This window comes from Salvelinus alpinus, chromosome 29, assembly GCF_045679555.1.
Source record: "Salvelinus alpinus chromosome 29, SLU_Salpinus.1, whole genome shotgun sequence".
Classification (NCBI taxonomy): Eukaryota; Metazoa; Chordata; class Actinopteri; order Salmoniformes; family Salmonidae; genus Salvelinus; species Salvelinus alpinus.
The window spans coordinates 42,120,323-42,142,686 of record NC_092114.1 but is presented as its reverse complement, the minus strand read 5'-3'; the positions used below and the strand labels follow the sequence as shown (position 1 = coordinate 42,142,686).

Genomic DNA, 22,364 nt, shown 5'->3' with positions numbered 1-22,364 from the left:
AGAGACCCACATAGTTACTGCTCCTAGACGGAGGGGGACATACAGGTAGTGGGGTTAGTGTGTGTGTTTGTGGTGCAGTGTGAGTTGTCTACAGGAATAAACCTAGGTGTCTGTAGCCTGGTCATAGATTTGGGCTCTTGCCAAGTTAAATGTAAAGGCCACTACAGAGGCGGACAGAGAAGAAGTCAATAAAGGACAGGGTAATGTTCCCGAAGGCACAACACGTGAGAAAAACAGTGAAACAGGAGGTACTGTCTGAACTTGTGCAATATCAAATGCTTGTTTAGTTTTTTCCGTTGCATCACGTTTGGTTGTGGTGTGTGCTCTAATGAACACAACCCAGCTTTAGTTTTATTTTATTTATGTTTTATTTCACCTTTATTTAACCAGGTAGGCAAGTTGAGAACAAGTTCTCATTTACAACTGCGACCTGGCCAAGATAAAGCAAAGCAGTTCGACACATAAAACAACACAGAGTTAAAAACATACAGTCAATAATACAGTAGAAAAATAAGTCTATATACAATGTGTGCAAATGAGGTGAGACACTTCGGTCCCGTGTGGCTCAGTTGGTAGAGCATGGCGCTTGCAACGCCAGGGTTGTGGGTTCATTCCCCACGGGGGGACCAGGATGAATATGTATGAACTTTCCAATTTGTAAGTCGTTCTGGATAAGAGCGTCTGCTAAATGACTTAAATGTAAATGTAAATAAGGGAGGTAAAGGCAATAAATAGACCATGGTGGCGAAGTAAATACAACATAGCAATTAAAACACTGGAATTTTTTATTTTTTGGGGAATGGAACAGTAAAGAACATCAATAGAGGACAGCATCAACAAGGTTGAGTTCAGGTGGATGACAATGTACACGTTGAAGATAGTAGTAGGCCTAATGTAATGAATAGAGATGATAAGATTAATTGCTAGATCTACTTGGCAGAGACGCATAAGACAATATCTAGACAAATCATTTCTTTCTGAACTTTCGACAATGTTGTTTTCTACTGAACACAGCCTGGGCACACACACACCAACGAGAGTAGACCTACAGTGTTCGGACGTTACACATAACATGTCCATATATGGCATTTCGTTGGCAGCATTATTGGATTTTCTATCCGGTGATGTCCCTGGAACGCGGACCACGTTATACCTCACCTTCCAACCTGAAGATCACTGATGTCATGATTGAACTTTTTTCCCAGAGTTCCCAGTTCTTTTGAGCGCGGCAACTGACTCTTTCAAACAAGACAACCGCGTTAGCTCTTCTAACACGTCACTTCCTGCTTCTAGGGGACTGCAGTAGTACATTTCTTCACTAGGGGGTAGTAAAAGCATAGGGAGCAAGGATAGGGAGGGACAGTCCATATTTTTGAGTTTGAGGGAAAACATAATAAAGGAAAGGGGGTGGAAGATGGGCGTCGGCGGTAAAATGGCGGACAGGGAAAAAAGGAGGAAAGAGGGACATTTGTTTAATTATGGAGTGTTGGAGTGCACAAGCCTCCTGGAAGATTTGGTGAAGGAGAAGATGGTGGACAGAAAAAAAGTGGACCCTTGCCTAATGGCAGATCTCTTTGCGGTTTCAGGGTGGGTGAGAAAGGAGTTGGGCGCAGTTGAATCAGTGAAGGTAACCTGTAGTGCTTGTGATATTTGTTTGTGTCTCTCCTGATCAGAGGGAGCAGGCGTTCCGTGTCACGCAACTTGGGCGGGATCTGTTTCCTGCTTTGGTATTAGGAGCAGGGCACCATTGAAAGGAGTTCTGGGGTAGCGTTAATTGTGTAGATGGAGCAATTGAAGTTGAAGATTCCTGGTGTTTGTGACGCCCGCCGCTTGGTGCGTCGCAGACCTGGTGGGGAGCGTGGTGAAACAGCAGTGTCACTGTCAGTCCTTTTGAGTTTCGAGTCAGAGTCTCTACCCGACAAAGTCATGTTTAGGATTTATCAGATATCCTGTTAAGAGTTTTTGTGCCAAATCCGCTGCTTTGTTTCAGGTTCAACGTTTATGGTCACGTCGCAGCAGTGTGTAGGAAGGAGATTCCAAGATGTGGGAAGTGTGCAGGCGGGCATGGGACAGAGGATTTTGTCGTTTGGTGGATAATTGTGTGTTTTAACTGTAGGGGTGCTCATGCTGCTGTGGAGTCAGAGGAGTGGCCAGAGAGGTCAGAGTCAGAGTGGTGCAGAAGGTTCTGAGGCAATGAAGAAAGTAGAGGAGGATGGGTCAAGGGTGAGGGATCCTGAGAGGATTCCAGTGAGTAGTAGACTTGTGCCTGTACAGAGGGATTGGCCAACGAGTGATTTATGCTTTGGTAAGGTTGGATTCTTAGCGTTCATAGCAATGGTTATCAACTGTACCACAGAAATCACAGAAAATAGATGGCGGCAGCTGTATTTGGGTATGTGAGATTTGACTACAGGAAAGATGCAGGGTGTGTTGAGGGGTTGTGTCCCATCGTCCCAGGCCGTTGGCATGGTGCAGTAGCAAATAGGGTCAAAGTAGTGGAATGGGGTCGTGGGTTTTTAATGAGTGTAGGTGGTGGTGTCTAGGGCTATATTTCACTTTCTTAGAGGAACAATACTAATGAAGAGAATTTAATGTAGGTAGGCCGTGACTGGCCTCACACCCCAGTACAGTAGGTGGCGGTGTATGCACCTAAAAGTTGGATGCGATCCGCCAACCAAATCCCAAAGAAGAAGAAGAAGCATAATAAATCACAATTTCCAGGCTCAATGGATCCGATCCGTGTACTGTTCGTTCAATCAATATCCAAATTTAAACAACAAAGACGGATAATCACCCTGAACCCTACACCCCACACCCTACACCCCGTCGCTCCTGCAGGTTCATGCTCTACAACATCCCTAGAGTACGACCCTACCGCACACAGGAAGCAGCGCAGGTCCTAATCCAGGCACTTTTCATCTTCCGTCTGGACCATTGCAGCTTGTTGGATGGGCTACCTGCTTGTGCCATCAAACCCCTGCAACTTATCCAGAACGTTGCAGCATGCCTGGTTTTCAACCGTCTCAAGTTTTCCCATGTCACCCCGCTCCGTCGCACACTCCACTGGCTTCCAGTCGAAGCTCGCATTCCACAAGCTCGCAGCAATAGGAACTGCCCCTCCCTACCTTCAGGCTATGCTCAAACCCTACACCCCAACCCGAGCACTCCATTCTGCCACCTCTGGTCTCTTGGCCCTCCCCCACCCTACAGGAGGGCAGCTCCCACTCAGGCCAGTCTAAGCACTCCTCTGTCCTGGCACCCCAATGGTGGAACCAGCTTCCCCGTGAAGCTAGGACAGCAGAGTCCCTACCCATCTTCTGAAAGCACTTGAAACGTTACCTCTTTAAAGAGTATCTTAAACAATCCCCCCTCCTCACTTCGACCCCCCCCCTTCTAGCTCTTACTTTGCCGATAACAATTTTATAGAGGAAAAGCTATTGAGATGGATTGTTCAATCATTCAATTATTCTCAATGGTTAATTAGTGAGTATAGGTGAGTATATCTGTAGAGAAACAGGTGTGCATACTGCGTATGCCTGCGTATGCCCACCACTATATCTGCACCCACTGGGTGAGATTGAAGCTGGCAGTGTTGACAGTGACACTACACATACAGAGGCCCACAGCGGAGGTCTCATAATACCCAGACGGGATTTTAGAAACACTTCAACTAAGGGCGGTGTTGTCAGGAGCAGCGGTGCCCTTTATGTCCCAGGTTGCTCTGGTGCAGGCAGGGTCGGCGTAAAAGCCCTTTGTGACAACTGCTGATGTAAAAACAAAAAAGGCTGTGTGTCATTTTGATTGATTGTAGTAGAAGTAGAAGTGACGTCCTCTTACCTGTCAGGTAGGAAGTACCAGTGCCAGTGGATGTCCACCGTCCTCTCCACCGCAAACACCTCCCCTCCCCACCGTCTTCTGTCTGCCGTCCGCACCCCAGCATTGACCACACAACATGGTCAATACACAGTCAAACCAAACAGAACCTCATCCCCGGGCTATTGCGCACGGCGCATGTTAGCCTGGGATATCAACCACTCAAAGTTGGCTTTACAGCGAGTGACCACAGAATTCCACGGGACCTACTGAGTAAAGTATTTGTCAATATTCAATTTTATCGAATAACACGAATGCGAGGCGTGCCTCTGTGCTTCTGGTGTGCTTGTGTACAGGGGAGGGTTTGTTGGTAGATTAAACAAATGTCTATATCCTGGGACATTCCCCCGGCACTCTGTATTGGCTAACGAAGGCCGAGTTTGACACGTTGGCCCACCAGACTCTTCGCGCATGTGGGGCGGAAGTGTCTGCGCACGAAGGCAACAGGCAACAGTAAAAGTGTTGATACAGCGTGCAAGGGTATGACACAGTCTGCCTCCTCACCTTCTCACCTCCTACACACACACATAAACACACACACAAAACAAACACACAGTTAGTGCCTACATACACCTTACAGACCCATGCAAACACACACAAAGAAACATAAATACATCTAATAGGTTTATCGGTGCAGACTTTAAGCCTTTCTATGTGGAAAATGATGACCAAGTGTGTGTCTGTGTGTGCTCAGGGATTGTAAGGGACTGTAATTCAGCATCTAGCATCTCTATGGAGAATGAAGATTCTACACAAAGAGTCAAATACAAAATCAATTTAGTTAATCGCACATTGCACACTGTCCCTGTCCCTCTAGAAAAACAGAGGGAAATACACTGAGTATACAAAACATTAAGAACACCTGCTCTTCCCATGACATAGACTGACCAGGTGGATCCAGGTGAAAGCTATGATCCCTTATTGATGTCACTTGTTAAATCCACTTCAATCAGTGTAGATGAAGGGGAGGAGACAGGTTAAAGAAGGATTTTTAAGCCTTGAGGTGATTGAGACATGGATTGTGTATGTGTGCCATTCAAAGGGTGAATGGGCAACACAAAAGATTTAAGTGCCTTTAATTGGGGTATGGTAATAGGTAGGTGCCAGGTGCACCGGTTTGTGTCAAGAACTGCAACGCTGCTGGGTTTTTGACACTCAACAATTTCCTGTGTGTATCAAGACTGGTCCACCACCCAAAGGACATCTAGCCAACTTGGCACAACTGTCGGAGGCATTGGTGTCAACATGGGCCAGCATCCCTGTGGAACGCTTTCGAAAATTTGTATAGTCCATCCCCGACGAATTGAGACTGTTCTGAGAGCAAAAGGGGGGCGGTGCAACTCAATTTTAGGAATGTGATCCTAATGTTTGGTATGTCATTATACTCTAGTATATATAGAGCCGTACCATGCAAGGTCAGGGAAGGACAGAAGTGTTGTGCCTGCCGGTATGTGTAGTGTCACTGTCAACACTGACAGCTTCAATCTCACCCAGTGGTGCAGGTGTAGTGGTGGCCATATGCAGGCATACGTAGTATGCATACCTATTTCTATACACATATAGAGTATACTCACCTATACTCACTAATTGCCATTAAGAACAATTGAATGATTGAACAATTGAACCATAGATCTTAATTCCTTTCTCCTCTGTCATTATTAGGGGGAAGACTAGCTATAGCTAGCTACCAACACCATAACAGACAATTGCTGATAATTCATTCATACTCACCTGATGGGAGAGAGAGGGTGATGGTCAAAACCTGTTATGCCAAGGCGTGTCAGTTGGGGCTGGATAGTCTTGAATGACGGTGTACACACACACACAGACAGACACACGCCTGTTTGACATGATAGCTAGATAGCTTTAAATATAGGCTCCCTGTCATGTCTGTCAGTAAAGCCACCAAGCATTGAAGGAAGGCAGCTAGCTAGTTAGCTTGCTAACTAACTAACATTACTTGTTGGTGGCCCTTATTATAACTAACCTGGCGAAAGCAAGCTAGCTGGAGGGATGGTCAGGTAATGTTAGTCACACAGTTTTCCCATTGAAAAACCACTAGCACACGTATCCTGTTGCACCCCTCCTCCCCACGTCCATACCGTGTCGGTTCATTAATAAATTTTGTGCACAACATTAGAGAAATTAATTAATGCAGTAGAAACAGCGAGGAACAGGAAGAGAGGCGCAACTCGGCTGAAAATCCGTCTCTATCCAGCAGGTGGCGTTTTTTCATTGTTTCGCCCACCAAGCAAGGAGTTTTTGTATGGCGGTCGATGAGAGAGTGTGGAATATGGTCCACAACAAAAATGTATGGCTTATTTGCTACATGAGGTTTATTTGATCGAATAGAAGTTTCATAATTCTTAAGTTGTTATGAGTGTACTGATATAAGTAGGACACGTGACATCCCGGGCAACTATGAGAAAAACGACTTTATATTGGAATTGTCTAGAGATGGCAATGCATATTCATGCTATGAGGCTAGTAGCATAGCATCTCTCTCCATTGAATACAGGCGGTTGACGTCAACAAGCATCATCGAATATTCAAAAAAGGATTACAATAATGAGATATGTCCACCAATCCAAAGAAAGGATAGGCGGGAGCTAGACAAGCCACAGTGCTGCTTTGTGGACAATGATTCCCATTGTTAGGAAGGAGAGACGTGTATTTTTTCCAGTATATCCATAATCTTTGGTAGAAATGATTATCCGTCTTCGTTGTTTAAGTGCGGATATTGATTGAACGAACGGTACACGGATCCGATCGGTTACACGGTCAGATCGGTACATGGATCTGATCGGTATACGGGTCAAATCTGGCCTACAAATGATGATGTGTCATACTCTAAATTCAGCAGTACTACCCAAAAATAAAATGCTTTGTTATAAAGAAAACACAAATTTTATTTTATTAGTTAAATATTTTGAAAATACATGTCTAACTATCAATTAATTCTCTCACACCGCACCTGTCCCTTGGCATTAAATTGGTGACACAGGTATAAATAAATACATTCTAACAATCTAATATGACTTTTTAAATTTAAATTTTACTTTAGATTTATCTGTAATGGCTGCAAGTACAATAGAGAAACCAAATGCACAAAAAAGGCTTGGTTGTTGAAAGTGACATATTGTAATGAACACGATGGGAGACAGAGAGCTGGTTTCAAGCGCAGGGCGCAGCAGGTGTTTATTTGTAAAGGACCACAGGAGGAGGCAGGTAGCTGGGTCCAGGGGCAGGCAGAAGGTCATACACAGGGGGTCCAAAAGGGCAACAGTACAGGCAGGGAAAAGGCTAGTAACGTCATCCGGGAGATCAGGCAATAGGTAGATAACAGGAAAACCGAAAGTACAGGCAGGGGATAGGCAAAAGGCGTCGTTAGTGAGGCAGGCAAAAACGATCATACACAGGAGGAGTAACTCACAGGAAAAACAGCGCTTTGAAAGACGTGTGTCACAAAACAAACAATGCCTCACAATGATGGGGTGCAAAGAACTGACCTGAATAATGTGTGATAATGACATACAGGTGTGTGAACAGGTAATCAGAATTCACGCAGCGTTCAGGGGATCTAGGTGTTTGAGAGTGTGAGCTGGAAAGTGGGCTGGAAAGGGAGCTGCGTTCAGGGGATCTAGGTGTTTGAGGGTGTGAGTTGGAAGCAGACGTTACACAGATCAACGGAGAGGGAGGGAGTTAGCCATGCACTTTAAAAAGCAGAATTTGCATTTGTACTGTCTCACCACTCTTAAGGTCACGGTGTACAGGGAACTTGTGCCCGTAAATCACATCGAAGGAACAAATTCAATATAAATGTTCTAAAATATCATGCTTTTCAGTATACAGCGTTTTGAGAATGCTTCAAGGGATATTGTTTGTATTTCATGTGAGTTCGTGCAACATATCCGTGTAAGAAGAACTCTACCACACCTTGAGGGAATGTTAATGATCAAGTGAAGCTTAAGTTGCGTTTCTGGAGAAAACAAAACGTTGTTTACCAACCCCTTCCCTCCCTCTCTCTGATCTTCTTGGCTGCATTTTACTGCCTCAGAGCAAAGAGCAGTGCATTGTTTTCATTAGGCCAGATTCTGATAGCTTTACTAATATGATGCACCGGCTATTCACACGCTGTAAATAGGAGTGTGTAGGGCAGAGAATCAAATTTATAAGATAGATGCAGACAGTAGGCTACTACAATTTTACCCATTTACTCAAAAAGGCAGCTGTAGGCCTACTCCGCCTGCCTGTCTCCCTTTCTATTTGTAATGAGTTCAGCTATCGCTCATTAATAAGGATTTGCCACAATAAAGGGGAATTATCCCCCAAAAGCAGTGAAATTAGATTTACATTTGCAATCATGTAGATGCCTTTTTTTGAGAATATTCTTTCTTTAAATAGTATCAAGTGAGGCATAACGCTTCAACTGTTGGCACTAACAGCACAGATAACATTGTGACAACGTGTCCCATACTGTGTGACAACATGCCGATAGATCATTTCCTCGTCCGACATGGTGGGATCTTTTTGTGTTGGTAAAATGTATAATGCGAGAAACGCCGATGGAAATTGATATGATAACCACGATATCGAAGTAAACCTGGAGTGATGCGATGATATGGTGTGTGGTCATCCCAATACGTATCGGGAAGCCATGCAATTTATTAGGCTACAGATGAAATAAGATATGATGATTTTCACAGGGTGGTGAAAGTGCACGGTGATCTTTCCTATAAATATCGAGGGTCTTATTCTGGTGACATGACGATCGATGCTTGACTGCCGTTTGACAACTACAAATATTCTCGCTCTTATCCATAATAATCTCATGATTACCATACCCGCACAGCCTACACACACTGTCTCTGCGATCTGTTGGCTAAAGCGCACGTGCCAAAATGAGACGAGGTACATTTGCTTGTGACAGTACTATTTGTAGAGTTGAAAATGCAATGGAAACATATTGAACTTTCGATTTTTATTCGTTACACGGAAACTTAAGCTAAAAGTACATTTTGTGTGCACTACGCCATCACGCACTGATTTGTATCTGCAAAAAAAGTTAATTTGGTGGAAACAAATTGGAAACTGGTGGGAAAATGCTGATATTTTCTTTATGTGGTTTTCAAAGTATTTGCATGAAAATTGATCGGCAATTATATGGAAACCTAGCTATAGACATAAGTGTCCTGTACCAGGAAATGTTGGTGGGATGATAAGGCAGGTGATAAGGCTCTCCTACAAAGCCTTTGCATTGTCCAACAGTGCCTTCACACTTGGTGGGAGTACAGTGTGTTACAGGAAAAAAGGCATTTCCCTCTTCAAACCTGCTGTGTCAGTGCCACCTCAACAGGTGAGAAATGGAGGGAAATGTGTTGAATGATGTCTCCATGGACCAAACCAAGTTGAAACTCTCCCTCTCTTCATATACATGCTATTTGGAGCATGTAAACAGGGGTCTTACCACTCTCATTGGCTTCCAGTCAAACAACACGAATGCTAAACTAATGGCTAAGAAAACAGACACAGTCTTGAGTTGTCAACTGTCCAGATACGTAGACGACACTCCGCTGTAGGTATCTGTACGGCGTACTTTTTTCAATTTGGATGAACAGTCCCTTTAAGTTATTTCCTCAGTGACCCCAGTGACGATGACGCATAAGGAAACTCAAACAATACGTTTTATTGCATTGGTTTTTACAACCTGAGATTCAATCAATATTGGCTAGGAGGAAAGTTCTCCATATGAAGTTTATGACCTGCGACATGTTTCTTATCAGAGCAAAACATGACAAATCAAGGACATCGCCGTAAGAGCTTAATAATTATCCAAGCCTTAAGTTGTGGTTAATGAATAGTAATGAGTGCTATTTGTCAGGAGCGACATTCACTTTGCCAAGTCACAGTTCATTTCATGTCAACCTCCTCTTTGCATCTCATAGATAAAAGAAGTGTCTTCTTTGGTAACAGGTGGTTTCAGTGAATATGAATTGTCATTATCCAGCCTGGTATCAGTTTATATGCATCACATTGTGAAGCTTTTGCAAAAAAAGATGTTGGTTACGATCATTATCTCAGGAACTGCAAACAGTAAAACTCTGATAGGAAACTATATCACAGTAGCATACACACTTACTGCTAACTAATTCTATTCAGATAATTGAGAACAGGGATTTTGAAAAAAACTAGCAAAATGAGTTCTTGGTCAAAAATTCCTTATCATAATATCAACGGTCGATTATTACAATTTTGAGCAAACAGTTGGGAGAATGTAAAGTAATACACCAGGAGTCAGGAAGCAGGTGCAGAAGGTGAGTTTAATAAAGAAATGGCACAGATGACCAAACATGAGACGCGTACAGAATGTGAGAGAAAGCAATAACACCCAATGACTGGTGTCAACTGAGGGCTAAATAAAGGGGGAGTAATCACGGGGGAAATGATGACCAGGTGTGCGCAATGGTGGGGAGAGTGTGTTGGTTTTTATGGTCGCATTCCAGGTTCAGTCCACTGTTGGTATTTCCGGGAGGTGACTCTAATTATGCTATAATATCAGTCTGTTTTGGTACAAAAAAATTGCTGACATTAATTACATGTTTAATGATGTTTTGGTAAGAATTAAGTTGATATTATGCTATTATTGTGGCTTTTTTCAGTACTTTCTTCTTGTGGTCAAAATGACCCCAGTTGGTAGTCCATGTATGTAAAATGTGTTGGTAGCATTGTTCTAAAATATGATGCTTTTTAAATAATCAACATTCTAATTGTAAGTTACTCTGGATAGGAGCGTCTGCTATATTCCTTAAAGGTAAATGTATACTGTACAAAAATATAAACGCAACATGTGAAGTGTTGGTCCCATGTTCCATGAGTTGAAATAAAATATCTCTGAATTTTTCCATAAGCACAAAAAGCTTATTTCTGTCTTTTAGCACACAAATGTGTTCACATCCCTGTTAGTGAGCATTTCTCCTTTGCCAAGATAATCCATCCACCTGACAGGTGTGGCAGATCAAGAAGCTGATGATTAAACAGCATGTACATTACATGCTGGTGCTGGGGGACATTACACATGTCCCCCAGCACCTTGTGCTGGGGGACAATAAAAGGCCACTCTAAAATGTGCAGTTTTGTCACACAACACAATGCCACAGATGTCTCAAGTTTTGAGGGAGCGTGCAATTGGCATGCTGACTGCAGGAATGTCCACCAGAGCTGTTGCCAGAGAATGTAATGTTAATTTCTCTACCAATGGTGTTTTAAAGAATTTGTCAATACGTCCAACCGGCCTCACAACACAGACCACGTGTAACCACGCCAGCCCAGGACCTCCACATCCGGCTTCTTCACCTGTGGGATCGTCTGAGACCAGCCAACCGGACAGCTGGTGACACTAAGGAGTATTTCTGTCTGTAATAAGCCCTTTTGTGGGGGGAAAAAAGAATGCTGATTGGCTGTGGGTGGGCCTATGCCCTCCCAGGCCCACCCATGGCTGCGCCCCTGCCCAGTCATGTGAAATCCATAGCTTAGGGCCTAATGCATTTATTTCAATTGACTGATTTCCTTATGGACTGTAACTCAGTAAAGTCTTTGAAATTGTTGCATGTTGCGTTTATATTTTTGATCAGTAACAATTCTGAGAATGCCTCAAGTGATATTTGTTTGTATTTCATGTGAGTTCCTGCAACATGTCCATGTAGAAGGACCTCTAGGGCCACACCTTTAAGGAAGCTTTAGGGATTGTTCTTGATGAAGGTACATTTACTCTAATCTGCCATATCTAAGACCAACCATCCAATCTTTATGGCCCTATTAAGCTAACAATGCACTTTACTGCATTATCATTTGGCATTTTCATGCTTTATGTGTTTTTTTTTCTTCACAAGTTGCATTTATGGAAGAAACAAAACTTACTGTACCAATCCCTCCCCTCCTCTCTACCTCTGATGTTCTTGGCTGCATTTCACTGCGTCAGAGCAAAGGGCAGATTTTTTCCCCCCCACATTGGATTCTGACATGATAAATCAACTATTCATATGCCGGAAATAGAGAAGTGTTTAGGGCAGAGAATCAAATGTATGAGATTGATACAGATAGTACTAGATACAATTTGGTAAAAGACTGTATATTTCCAATGAACACCGGGATCTTCCTAACTGCTGGGATATCGTGTCAGAAGTAGCAGCAGCAACGGTAACTACTGTTATGGAATGCGAGCAGTGGCTTATCTCTCTAATAGACAATAAAGTGCCCTATACCAGGTAGTGTGTTTGGGATGACAATACGGGTGATAAGGCTCTCCTACAAAGGCTTCGTCTACTGGGCACAGACGTCAATTCAACGTCTATTCCACGTTGGTTCAAAGTAACGTCATTTAAGTGACATTTCATCCATGTTGATTCAACCAGCGTGTGTCCAGTGTGTGCTTTGTCCAGCTGATATGGGTCACGGTCATTGAGTCAGGAACTGCGAACAACAGCAGCTGATATACTAATTCAAATAGAAAACAATATCAGAGACATATTACAATTTTGAGCAGGTGGGAGAACTAAGAAAATCCATGTTGGTTTTTGTGGTCACATTCCAGCCCATGTGGTTTGGTTTACAGTGCGTTTGGAAAGTATTGACTTGTTACAGCATTATTCTAAAATTGATCAAATATATGTTTTTGCCTCATCAATCTACACACAATCCCCATAATGACAAAGTGAAAACAGGTATTTCGATTTTTTTGCACATTTATTAGAAATAAAAAATATAAAACCTACATAAGTTTTCAGACCCTTTGCTATGAGACTCGAAATTGAGCTCAGGTGCATCCTGATTCCATTGATCATCCTTGAGATGTTTCTACAACTTGATTGAAGTCCACCTGTGGTAAATTCAATTGATTGGACATGATTTGGAAGGGCACACACTTGTCTATATAAGGTCCCACAGTTGACAGTGCATGTCAGAGCAAAAACCAAGCCATGAGATCTAAGGAATTGTCAGTAGAGCTCCGAGAAGGGATTGTGTCGAGGCACAGATCTGGGGAAGGGTACCAAAAAATGTTCTGCAGCATTGAAGGTCCCCAAGAACACAGTGGCCTCCATTATTCTTAAATGGAATAAGTTTGGAACCACCAATACTCTTCCTAGAGCTGGCTGCCTGGCCAAAATGAGCAATCGGGGGAGAAGGGCCTTGGTCAGAGAGGTGATCAAGGTCACCCTGACAGAGCTCCAGAGTTCCTCTGTGGAGATGGCAGAACCTTCCAGAAGAACAACCATCTCTGCAGCACTCCACTAATCAGGCTGTCACGACCTGACCTTAGAGAGCCTTTTTATTTCTCTATTTGGTTAGGTCAGAGTGTGATTTGGGTGGGCATTCTAGTTTTCTATTTCTTTGTTGGCCGGGTATGGTTCCCAATCAGAGGCAGCTGTCTATCGTTGTCTCTGATTGGGAATCATACTTAGGCAGCCTGTTTTCCACCCTAATTTGTGGGATCTTGTTTCTGCACAGTTGCTGTCTAGCCCTGCAGAACTTTACGTTCGTTTTGTGTTTTGTTGTTTTTTGGTGTCATTTTAAAAAATAAAGTAAAATGTACCCCTACCACGCTGCACCTTGGTCTCCTTCTAACAACGCACGTAACACAGGCCTTTATGGTAGAGTGGCCAGACGAAAGCCACTCCTCAGTAAAAGGCACATGATAGCCCGATTGGAGTTTTCCGAAAGGCACCTAAAAGACTCAGACCATGAGAAACAAGATTCTCTAGTCTGATGAAATCAAGATTGAAGTCTTTGGCCTGAATGACACGCATCATAACAGGAAGAAACCTGGCACCATTATTTGGTGAAGCATGGTGGTGGCAGCATCATGCTGTGGAAATGTTTTTCAGCGGCAGGGACTGGGAGACAAGTCTCGATTGAGGGAAAGATGAACAGATCAAAGTACAGAGAGATCCTTGATGAAAACCAGCTCCAGAGCGCTCAGGACCTCAGACTTGGGTGAAGGTTCACCTTCTAACAGGACAATGACCCTAAGCACAGAGCCAAGACAATGCAGGAGTGGCTTCGAGACAAGTCTCTGAATGTCCTTGAGTGGCCCAGCCAGAGCTCAGACTTAAACTCGATCGAACATCTCTTGGGAGAAACTATCCAAATACAGGTGTACCAAGCTTGTAGTTTCATACCCAAGAAGAGTCGAGGCTTTAATCACTAGGTGCTTAAACAAAGTACTGAGGAAAGAGTCTGAATAGTTGTGTAAATGTAATATTTCCGTTTTTTTATAATTTTTTTATTAGCAAAGATTTCTCAAAACCTGCTTTTGCTTTGTCATTACGGGTATTGTGTGTAGATTGATGAGGATTTTTTTTTTAAATCAATTTTAGAATAAGGCTGTAATGTAACAAAATGTCAAAAATGTCAAGGAGTCTGAATACTTTCCGAAGGCACTGTATCTGATCGGCTCTCTCAAATCCAGGTTCAGTCACTGTTGGTTTTTCATGGAGGTGATTTCAGGTTCAACTTGGTGATGAAGTTTGCCAACTTTTTACTAGATGTCAAACACAGCAGGCAGATTGCCGGCCAGCACGGTAGCAAGCCGCTCCCCTGCCTGGCACAATAATAGGTAACACCTGGCTGTGTGCTCGACGAACTGCAGCTTCTCTGGAAACAGGGATTACGTCCATCCGAGCCTAATACCCATTTCAGACAGAAGATATAAGGCAATGTTTATACGACCCGCTTTCAAACAGCAGTTTATTTACCACTTTCTTGTCATTTCATAAATATCAGTGGGTAACTAGTCGATTGGGAGCGGTAGCGGGTGTTGTTAAACTATGGGGGCTGTTTGCGTTTCAAATTAGGGAAGTGTTAAACAGTGGACGCGCTACTGAATTTACTTGCAAACACGCAGAGAACCATTCACACAGCCCGGATACCTGTATTTTCGTTACCGGGTTTGTAAAAATGCAGGAATCATGACGAGGTCTTTAAGTGGGTTTTAATTTGCCATGCTTTTTCCCCCCCTACCCCTTTCAGATTTAACAAAAAGCAGGTAAAAAGAAGCAAGCAGGGTAAAGAAATGGACATTAAAAGTTCTCTCATCCGAACCTCCACTGCCACCAAAACGCTAAAGCCGTGTACACTATTACATCCTCCACTTCAGTCCACAGAACGTTTCTTGACTGCAAGAGAGAGAGGCCCAAGTCTGACTTAAATTGTGGTGCAGTACAGATGCCCTGTGGTAGGGAACATGTCCAGTGCTCTAAATTCAAATAGCATCGTTCTCTCTAGTCATGATAAAAAGGTCCCATGGTCAATAGTTGTTACAGTATGTGGGAATAGTTGCAAGACTAATGCATTCCTAATTAGAGATGCTGCCTATCTAGTTGAGTCACATTCATCTTCTTTAGTGTCCTCAACTCAGCTACCCCCCTGGGCCATGTCATGTTATGTTCACAACACATCACTCATTTGCTTCCTTTTTTGCATATCGGGCACATTTCAGTATCTGCTCTCTCTGTATCCAAACCCTAATGGAGCGAACTGGCATCAGTCCATTTAGTACGTGATTATCGTGACGTAAGACGTGCCCATTTGTCCCTCCGTCCGCGACAATGGGACCATATCACTTTTAGGGACCTGGTAGTATAAAAGGCCAGAGAGAAGTCCGGGCTCTGCCACATAGACAGGGGGAAACCGCTGGAGAACGACTGGGAGAGAGATGGGGAAGTTTGTACTGTTTACCTGTCTGGCCTTTCTGCCAATGGTTCTCATTGAGGTAGGTGATGCTGTGTACTGTACTGTATCTTTGGTCCCCTTTATAGGCACTGGTTGGCACACAGATTCAAGCAAGGCTATTCTATTACGTATTACAATCTGGAATTTGTCTCTTTAAATTGGTGTTTGCAGTAGCTAAACATAATACTTTTAAATTCACATTGACTTTGCTTATTTAAAACATAGCAAACAAAAGTGAGCTGTCCACAAGCTGTTTCATTGCTTTGTCAAATTAGTTCTGTTTAAGCTTTTCAAATCACAGTGAAGGGAACAGTTTAATATTACAAACCCAAATGTAATATATAATAATAATATATACCATTTAGTAGATGTCTTTATCCAAAGCGACTTACAGTGATGCGTGCATACATTTTACGTATGGTTGGTCCCAGGATTCAAACCCACAATCCTGGCCTTGCAAGCACCATGCTGTACCTACTGAGGTCCAGTGGACCGATGTGTTTTGTAACCTAAAATGCATTATTATAGCTAATGTAGACAAATGACATGATAGGATAGCATTAATATATACTTGGTCTTACTAACTATACTTAGTCAATGCCATCAGTGACAGTGATAAGAAATACACAGTTTTTTGGGGGCATTTTCATACTATACATAATTCTATTATTTGCGTTATCTCACTTCCTTTTGTAAAGTCTTAGAGGATTATAACAGCTATCAATTGAAACAACTGCAGTCCGTATGTAAATAGACATGACAATATTAAAATCATGCATATCAGTTGATACGATATCGTAACAATACAATATCTAGGCTGCTTAATGATCTGGGTTTCAGTAAACGTGTTCAACCCAGAGCTAGAGAGCACAGAAAAAGAACATAGATCCTCTGGGCACTAGTGCTTGTTCTGTTATTTGTCTAATGAACAGTGTTTGATCACCACAGTGTTAATCTGAGTGTTCAAAACATTGTGAACACCTGCTCTTTCAATGACAGACTGACCAAGTGAAACCAGGTGAACACTATGATTCCTAATTGATGTCACTTGTTAAATCCACTCCAATCAGTGTAAATGAAGGGGAGGACACAGGTTAAAGAAGGATTTTTTTTATTGTGTGTGTGTGCCATTCAGAGGGTGAATGGGCAAGACAAAAGATTTAACTGCCTTTGAACGGGGTATGGTAGTAGGTGCCAGGCGCACCGGTTTGTGTCTAGAACTGCAATGCTGCTGGGATTTTCCACACTCAACAGTTTCCCGTATGTATCAAGACTGGTCCACCACCTAAAGGACATCCAGCCAACTTGACACAACCGTGGGAAACATTGGATTCAAGATGGTCCAGCACAGCATCCCGTGGAACGCTTTTGACTCCTTGTAGAGGTGCTTTGAGTGTTCAAATAGGACAAAGTGCTATTTATAACCAATCAAGGCAACAATGTCCCTGTCACCAATCTCTCCTCTCCCTCCGGGCGGCAGGTAGCCTAGCAGTTAAGAGCGTTGGGCCAGTATGCGAAAGGTCACTGGTTTGAATCCACGAGTTGACTGTGTGAAAGATCTGTTGATGTGCCCTTGTCTCTAATTGCTCCTGTAAGTCGCTCGGGATAGGAGCGTCTGCTAAATGACAACAATGTAAATGTGTGTATGATGGTGTAATGGAAAGCTCAGGTGAGAGGAGATGAAGAGATAGGACTTATCTGTAAAAACAAAACAGACTGCTAGATTAGACCAGATGAAAGGCAGAGGAGAGAGTGAACACTTATGTAACACTGAGAGTACAGACTGCAACTGTCAACCGATGCGAACCGGAGCCAAATGCAAAGTAAGTGTGGCTGGTGCAGTCAGGTAGGGTCATGGGTGGTTGACCTTTGGTGGCATAGCCGTGAGTCATTGTCGACCACTCGAAGACAGAGTGTGGGAGGACTTTATCTCAGCCATCAGACAATTGGAGCCGATCCTCGGCTAAAGGCCGCTACAAACGCAGCGACGGGTGCGTCGTTTTCACATGTATTTCTACATACTTTGCATGGCTCAAATTCTGGAACGAACCGCATACGACGCTCTGTCGCGTGAAGTGTGTAGCGTCCTTAACACAGTCCAGTCTGTCCAGTCCCCAACCACCTCTCACACATCACCATAATGGATACTTACTGTGGGAATGTGCTTTTATCAATGCATCTTTGCTTGAAATGAATTGGCATAATAATTAATGACGTAGATATGAAATTACAAATTATAATTTCATATTGGCCATGATGTTATTTTTTCTTAAAAAATTTTTTTTCACCTTTATTTAACCAGGTAGGCCAGTTGAGAACAAGTTCTCATTTACAAATGCGACCTGGCCAAGATAAAGCAAAGCAGTGCGACAAAAACAACAACACACATGGGATAAACAAACGTACAGTCAGTTATGCCTGTAATCATATGACGACTGACATTACATTTAGATACATTACCATTTATGCATCATGACATAGTGTATATAAGAGCGCTATAGCAGGGCACCTCAATTAGCTTATTGCTCGTTGCTTGTTTCATAAATTACAATGACGTGATATACATTGCCTTCAAAAAGTATTTATACCACTTGAATTATTCCACATTTTGTTGTGTTACAGTCTGAATTCAAAATGTATTTAATAGATTTGTTTCTCACCCATCTATACACAATACCCGATAATGACAAAGTGAAAACATGTTTAAAATTAAATATATAAATATCTAATTTACATAAGTGTTCACACCACTGAGTCAATACATGTTAGAATCACCTTTGGCAGCGATTACAACTGTCTTTCTGGGTAAGTCTCTAGGTTCTTTGCACACCTTGGATTGTACAATATTTGCACATTATTCTTTAGAAAATTCTTCAAGCTCTGTCAAATTGGTTGTTGATCATTGCTAGACAGCCATTTTCAAGTCTTGCCATAGATTTTAAAGCTGATTTAAGTCAAAACTGTAACTAGCCCACTCAGGAACATTCAATGTCATCATGGTAAGTAACTTCAGTGTATATTTGGCCTTGTGTTTTAGGTTATTGACCTGCTGAAAGATTAATTTGTCTGTTGAAAAGCAGACTAAACCACGTTTTCCTTTAGGATTTTGCCTGTGCTTAGTTCTACTCTGTTTCTTTTTATCCTAAAAACTTCCCTAGTCCTTGCCGACGACAAGCATACCCATAACATGATGCAGCCACCACCATGCTTGAAAATATGAAGTGTGGTACTCAGTGATGTGTTGTGTTGGATTAGCCCCACACAGAAGGCTTTGTATTCAGGACATGAAGTTCATAGCAGTTTAACTTCAGTGCCTTATTGTAAATAGGATGTATATTTTGGAATATTTTTATTATGTACAGGCTTCCTTCTTTTCACTCTGTCATTTAGGTTAGTATTGTGGAGTAACGACAATGTTGTTGATCCATCCTCAGTTATCCCCTATCACAGCCATTAAACTCTGTAACTGTTTTAAAGTCACCATTGGCCTCATGTTGAAATCCCTGAGCGGTTTCCTTCCCCTTCGGCAACTGAGTTAGGAAGGACGCCTGTATCTTTGTAGTGACTGGGTGTATTGATACACCATCCAAAGTGTAATTAATAACTTCACCATGCTCAAAAGGATATTCAATGTCTGCTTTTTTATTTTTACCCATCTACCAATAGGTGCCCTTCCTTGCGAGGCATTGAAAAATCTCCCTGGTCTTTGTGGTTAAATCTGTGTTTGAAATTCACTGCTCAACTGAGGGACCTTACAGATAATTATGTGTGGGGTACAGAGAATAGGTAGTCATTCAAAAATCATGTTTTAAACACTATTATTGCACACAGAGTGAGTCCATGCAACGTATTATGTGACTTGTTGAACAAATGTTTACTCCTGAACTTATTTAGGCTTGCCACAACAAAGGGGTTAGACATTTCAGCTTATCATTTTTTATTAATATGTTTTTTTTTTATTGTATCGTGTGTAGGCTAGTGACACAAAATCTCAATTTAATATCTTTTAAATTCAGAATGTAATATCTGATTTATCTTTCTCCTCTGATCTTTGACAGGCTACCAACATAACTACCAGCACAGCTGTTATCCCTGCAAACATTACGACAGTACCAGCAACTATCTCCTCAAACCCAGTCAGCAACCAACCCTTAAAAAACACCACGGTTCCAAACAATTCCTCCATGATGACAACCTCCAATAACAACATCAGCAGTAATGTTACCATTGGACCTCCGACCACACCTGTCTCCAATCATACAACTACGGCCGCTAGAACCCTGGGCCCGCAGTCCACACACTCTACTCAAGTCACTCACATCACCGCCACCACAACCACCCAAACCCCCACAACCCTTGAGTCCCTGCAGACCACTGAGTACACCGCAGCAAACCAAACCAACATAACTGCTACCAGCCATATGTCACCAACACCCCATGGAGGTACATCAGCCCTGCTGGGCTCTTGCAGTCTCCTCCTGGGGCCCCTGATCTCCATCATGATCCAAATGGTATAGGACTAAGAACACAGCCCTGTGGAACACTTTACTGGCCCATGTTTCCCGTTTCCTTCTACAGATCTTGACCTATGAAAATGCAATCTAAAAGAGTACATTAATTCACTAAGACCTGTGTGCAGTTTCACAGGTGCAGGCTTAGTAATAATGAATAATAATAATGGAAAATGAATAATAACAATGAATAATAATAATGAATAATAATTACGAAGTTGCTATATAAAAAGTGGAAATTGTAGTAGGTGAGCTGTGTATACTATTTATAAGGCATGGGTATGTACCTTGCTAATGTCACACACCTTGCATTTATTGTATGAAGGAGCTATGAAGTGCTTTGGGACTGAGAAAGACAGATCGAAATGACGAGTACTGAGCCTCACCCCCCGATTCACCACTGCCAATGACTGGTCCCCACCACCATGAATATTCATATCACTCATACGCAATATTCCCGAAAACATAATCAGGAGCACAAGCTACAAAAATTCTTACAATTTACATACGCAAAGGACATGTGAAACGTTTGATTGTATTGTAGCTGTAAATAAAAAAACATACTTGTAAAGTACTACCATTGTACTGTATTGTATTACCATTGTATTGTAGTACTTAAAAAATATCGATATTTTAATTTTGTCCTATCTATGTGGTAAAAATGACTGCCATTTAATGGGTACAGCAACATTTGAAATATGGTTATATGACAAAAAGTGATTCATCCATTGACCTTGAGAGACAATGACCAAAAATATTGCTTGCTTTTCTTCATTTACTTACCCCACAGCCAGCATTAGCATCGCTGTTAGTGAAACACTGGTAGTGGTAGGGCCTATGGCAGGATCCCTCAAAAAGCATGCCTAAATCCTCAAAGTCACTTCAAACCAAATGTTACACCAACTCAAACACCATAACAAGTTGCACATATAGAATATTGGATGATATTCTAGAAATGTGTGTATTTATATAACATTTCCCTTAGAATAACCAAAAATCTGAAAATACACACAAACACAGCCCTATGTGTACATTTAGAGGGAAGCTGGTATTTGTATTACAGTTCTACCAAGTATTCATACCACTGACAGACTTGTATGAGCTGTTTTGACTGCAACTAAGCATACATGGGTCATTTGGATTTGGTACCAATTATACCACAGGCGAGTATATAAGGTGCTCCATCTCTGCAGGTGATCTGTCTGGTTAAATTGACTGATGTAGGTCCCCCTCCACCTTCTGATAATAGGTATAACTTAATATCATGATTCCAGAGAAACCTAGATTCAAATAAAAAATGTTTTTTTTTTAGATTTGCCCTAGAATAACTACAGGTTGGTTGTTTAGCGACAAAACCGACACGTGCGCAACCATGGGGGAAAACAGACGGGGTTGGCTTTGTGAGGACAGACGCGGGGAGACAAGAAGCGAGTACAGGGAGTGACTATTTAATAAATAACCGACGTGAAACAAAACAAGGACAGCGTCTGGACAGGGGGAACAAAACGACATTAATGCAGACACGGGGAAGAAACTGAGGAAGTGACAGATATACGGGAGGCAATTAATAAGGTAATAGAGTCTAAGTGAGTCCCATGAAGCGCTGATGCGCGTAATGATGGTGACAGGTGTGCGTAATGATGGGCCGCGTGGGGGAGCGGGAGCGGGAGCAGGCGTGACAGCCTTAGACTGTTGACAACATGTAAACATGTTCTGTCTCCAAAGGTTTATCGAAAACATAAAAATATTTGCATAATGAGAACTTGTCTCTCAAATAAATCGGTACAGTTGTTGGTTAGCTAGCTAGCAAATTTTTCACATATTAGTATAGACATGACATCAGTCAAAACACCTCATAACAACACATGGTATCAATAACAAGATACAAGGAGCTGAAACGAGCCACCGACTCGTTTAGAATCATAACAGCGCACACCTTGCGGCCACATCGATTTGGACTCATTAATTTTGTGAAGTTGTCTTCTGTACTGTACTCACCTGTACTGACCTCGCCTTCTGGATGATAGCGGGGTGAACAGGCAGTGGCTCGGGTGGTTGTTGTCCTTGATTATATTTTTGGCCTTCCTGTGACATCGGGTGTTGTAGTCACACAGTTACAAGATACGTGGTATAGAAAAAAATGGGAACGATGCCAAAATTGGGAACGAGAGACTGAAAAACAGCTTCTATCTCAAGGCGAGTAAATAGGGTGTTATATCTCTGCAGGTGATCTGTTTATCTGGTCCAAATCAC

At 42.3% G+C, this 22,364-nt stretch overlaps 1 long non-coding RNA gene across 1 annotated transcript; it reads left to right on the top strand.

Moving 5' to 3' along the window:
* The first annotated feature begins 15,538 nt into the window (after nt 1–15,538).
* Nucleotides 15,539–20,685, top strand: LOC139559190 (uncharacterized). The gene is made up of 2 exons (XR_011671710.1): nt 15,539–15,640; nt 19,659–20,685. It is a non-coding gene; the product is annotated as an uncharacterized lncRNA (long non-coding RNA).
* Nucleotides 20,686–22,364: the final 1,679 nt, after the last annotated feature.